We start from the raw sequence: 5,015 nt of genomic DNA, 5'->3' as shown, positions 1-5,015 counted from the left end.
GAATTTAATGAAAACTTATTACCAAATGAACTAAGTATATATAACATAATAAAACTTAAAGGGAGGAGGCAATACCTTTCCTCTTGGGCTAGATTTAATTCAATAAGGTTTAATTGGGCCTCAAAATTTCTGTCAAATGAATTAATAATTTCACAAGATTATACTTTTCTTGATATCTTGCAATTCGATTTCACAACAGATGTTAGATATTATGCAGGAGAATTTAAGGAAAGTTACCATGCCAAAATGATAATTTAAAATTTTCCTTGTTGAGGCAGAATTTTATGATTTTGTGAATCTGCTTATACAGTCAACAACATTTTAAAAAATGAAACACATATCTAATGGGTGTCATGTTGACATTTTTTCTCCACTGAAAGAGGTATTTGAGTGAACTGACAATTAAAATGTTTTTCTTTTGTGTTGCTATAGACTATTTTTTCTACAGTTCAGTGGTAGCATTTTTTCCGTTTAGAGAAGGAAGACTTCATCAGAATAATGAACAACAATAAATGGTATAGGGTTCAAGAACTGCTATCCTTATGCCCTAAGGAAAGAGAGACATTGTAGAAACTGATGTTTAATTGGGAGCCTTCAGTAGAGACAAAACTTTCCTGCTCATAAAAGGACCAACAAAGTCAGATAAGCACTTCTTAATATTGTAAGAAATGCAAATACTTGTCTTTTCATAAAAAAGTAGCTAACAAAAGAAAATAATCTTAAAATTGGCTAAGCTCAAAACTGTATTGAGCAATTGTGTAACTTCTGTTTAAGGTAAGTGTAATTGTGTTGTGGTGGATATGTCTCTCTTCCCAGTATTCTGCTTGAAAGTAAAGGAATTTTGCAATTGTGTGAAAAAACAAAAGAAACAAACGAAGAAGTAAAATGAATGTTAATAATAGCATAGAGACTAAGAAAGACAAATATAAATACAATATTTTAAGTTTCTTAAATTATACCACATAAAGTGATATACAAGACTATTTAAAGATACATGTATAACCCCTACGTCAACTGCTTAAACAACAAATGAAGAATTGTAACTAGCCAAAAAAAGAAATAAAAATGAATTAAAAAATAAAAATAAAAAACCCTGCCACTCAGTTTCAAAGGTGAGTAAGGAATAAAGGGTAAAGTAAACAGAGTAAAGCACATAGTAAAACCAACTATATGCTACCTACAAATCTTGTTTTAAATAAAAAGACACAAATTAAAAGTAAAATGATGGGAAAAATACACTATGCTAAAATAACAAATAGGAAGGTGGAGTAGCAATATTAATATCAAACAAAGTAGATTTTGGAACAAAGAATATAACCAGGGATAAAGTTGTTCATTCACAATAATAAAGTACATATAATAATCCTAAACCTTTCTGCATCTAATAATAGTGCTTAAAAATACATAGAGCAGAAACTGAAAGAACAACAGGTAAAAATAGACTGATACACAATTATAGTTAACACCTTTATTTCAATAACTGAAAGGCCAAATAGACAGAAAATCAATGAGAATATAGAAGACTTAACACTATTAATCAAACCGTCTTAATTGACATCTATAGAACACTCCACCAATAACAGCAGGATACACACTCCTTTTAAATGTGTACAGATTATTCTCTAAGATAGACTATATTTGAACCCATAAAACAAGTTTCAATAAATTAAAAAAAATTCAAGTCATACAGTTGTTCTCTGAAAAAAAAATGAAATTAAGATAGAAATCAATAACTGAAAGATAACTGGGAAGTCCTAAAATATTTGTGAATTTAAATAAAACACGTCAATGATTTATGATTTCATGAAAAAGTCGAAAAAAGAAATTAGAAATGTTTTTAACTGAATAAAAATAAAGACACAATATATCAAATTATTTAGGATGCAGCTAGAGAGTAATTAGAAATTTATGTCTCAAAATATTATTACCAGAAAGTAAATTCCCCAACACAGGAACAACTTCTACCATAAGAAATTTTAAAAAGAAGAGAGAGAGAGAAAGAAGAAGCTAATTAAGCATAACAAAGGAAATTAGAAAGATTAGACTGAAAATTCAGTGAAATATAAAAAGAAAACTAATAGAGAAAACCAAGATAATCAACAGCTGGTTCTTTCAGAATATCGAGAAAATCAATAATGATAACAGTGGCAAAATGTTTCAAATCAACTTTTTTGAAACTCTGGAAATGAATCAAAAGCCTGTGAAAACCCAAGGGCAATTTATTTATAGATATGCTTAAGTCTTGGAAAAAACCTTCCTATCTTCCTTGGGAATGGGAGGGAGGGAGCAGGAAATGTCAGGACATTTTGTTACGGTGCCTCTAAGGACTCTGGGATTGTAGAATAAATAGCAGGGGCACTGACAAATTGAACAGTACCATTCAATAATACATCATGTAAATTATGTGTAATAGAAAGCCTTTCTAAAACATAATTGCAGATTTTATTTTTAGCTTTCACAGGATATAAATACTCAAGCCCAAATGTAAGATACTTTGATTAAGGCTAAATCATATTTACAAAGATGCCAAAACAATTGCCTAAAATTGTTAACCAGATGGATTTTTTTTTTCTATAAAAAGCTATGGCCCCCATTGTAATTGTTTTAGGTAGCTAAGATATTTTAAATATTAATTTTTTAAATCATTTATATTAACCATGTAGACTTATATAACTATTTTGTCCTTAAGCATTTACTGAAAAATAATATATTTTACAGAGCAGGTGGATGTGTAACCAATATATTGCTGTTTTACCATTTTTTAAATTTTATTTTTATCTTATGGTTAGTCTAGCTTAGAATGTAGGAATTAAGGCTAATTTTCTGATATCATAAGAAACTGCCTGATTTTGAGACTATGAACTTTTAAAATAGCTTTCTACAGGTTTGTAGTTCAGACAAATTATTTGAATTTCTGAGGTAAATAAGTGGATAGAGTTTTGATTTTGTTTGCTCTCTAAAGCTCCTATGGCTAAAATCCAGAAAGCTGCAGAAGGGTGGTCTCATGATACTGAATTTGTAACACATTACACTCTAGGAGATACGGACTTGGAATTAAAACTCAACTTGACATTTTAAAATGTTATTAAATTTACTATCAGTCAGAACATTCTTTAGAACAGAACATTTTCATTGACTCTGGCAGACTACTTTGGTTTGGCATTTAGGACTCAATTACTTTGGAAGGACATTTGCCCATATAAGTTGATTCATTCATTCATCTTCTGTTCTCAAAGATATCGTAGCTTAAACAAAATGAACTTCATTTCCGTTTCTTAATGTGTTGTTTATTAAATAATCTTCATCATTAAACTTAAATTTCTGAAACAATAGCTTCCTTTGAGATTACTTTTACCTTAGAAATATAACAAATACTTCATATTATTACATATATTATTAACAAATTAAAATTAGCGGTATCATGGGATGCTCTTTTAGAGCTCACTAAGACTTGGGTAGTATTCAATCATCCTTAGTTAAATAATTTGCCCATTGGTTCCATGTACTCTATCAGTAATTAATTATACTGTGATTTCCATGGCAAGAATTTGGATTGATAAAAGCAAGAATTAGAGAGGTCAAAAACTGAATGACTAGAGAATATGTGATTAGAAACATTTTTCTTTATCTCAGATCTTTTGAACAAGTTACTGGCTTTTCTGAGCTGTATAAACTTTTAATTTCAATTTTCTTTTAAAAAAGTCCAAAATTTTGCATTTCCAGTCAAGATGGCATTATACATGGTCCCTGCATCACTCTCTCCCACAAATCAACCAATTTACAACTATAAAAAAGCAATGACAGCTAAGCTGAGGTTGTTAGAGCTCAGGGGAAGAGGAGGAGAGACATATGGAGTGCATGAAGGTGGGAGAAGCCACAATGAGACAAAGAAAAAACCACTCCGACTGTTTTGAATCCTGGCCACTTCCAGGCTGGAGCTGCAGAATGCATGGAGCAGGAGCTGGCAAAAGCTGCAGCTGTGCACTTTGGATGAAGTTGCTTGGAGGCAGCAGGGGAGAAGAGGGGGCTTTGGTGGCCCTCGAGCCAGCAAGACCACTAAGAGGCTTCCTGTAGACCCACATAAGAGCAGGAGCCACAACAACTGGAAAAAAGGAGCCACTCAGAGGCCAGTGAGTCATTGCAAAGGACCAGAACATGGCCTGTCCCATGAGAAGTTTTTGGAGCATGGGCGATGGTGGAGACAGGCCCACTGGGGGAACACTGGGGCACAGCAAGGACAGCTGATCGCTACCCCAGTCAGCATAGGGCCACTCAGAGGAGACTGGCCAGGAATATATAATTGCGTGGAGTGCAGTTTGATGAAAAGACTCACACCCAGATCAGAGTTGCTACACAACCCGGGTGCACCAGATCTCACTAGACCCAGAAGTACCTATAAAGTCAGCCATTAAAACCTGAGCTGCACTAAAAACCTTCCCTAGGGAATCAGACTCAAAGCAGCAATTTAGCTCAACCACAGAGCTTAAGTACTGGTCCCCACAGGAATTTCCCCCATTTTAGAAGTAAGCAAAGGACAACAAATTATTTCCAGCACAGAGTTTAAGTGGTGGGAATAACAAATAATCCAACACATAGCTGAAAGAAAAAAGTACCCATAACGAGAGACAAAGTTTGATATTAACTACTAAAGCTCTCATTTCACCAAAGAACACCTATAACACCTAGAAGGACCAGAAGTCCCCTGAGCTACCAAGCCAGAAATGGGGGAGGGCTGGGGGCCTCAGCCATGCCCCCCAACACCCACAACCAGTCCCAAGGGTGGGGGCCAATGGCCTTGGCCACATCCCCCTGACACATGCAACCACCCCAGCGATGACCACCAAGCTGCTACAGAAGGCACCCGGGCTCTCCCTAGCCAGTGTGTGAGGGACCAAGGGCCTCGGCCACACACCCCCAGACACACGCAACCAGCCTAGCAATGACCACTGACCACCAAGCCACAGCCAGAAGGGCCCTGGGTTCCTGAGCTGGGGGTGTGAGGGGTAAGGGCTTTT

This window comes from Galeopterus variegatus, unplaced genomic scaffold (genome assembly GCF_000696425.1).
Source record: "Galeopterus variegatus unplaced genomic scaffold, G_variegatus-3.0.2 Scaffold352, whole genome shotgun sequence".
Classification (NCBI taxonomy): domain Eukaryota; kingdom Metazoa; phylum Chordata; class Mammalia; order Dermoptera; family Cynocephalidae; genus Galeopterus; species Galeopterus variegatus.
Note: the sequence above shows the minus strand (reverse complement) of the source record.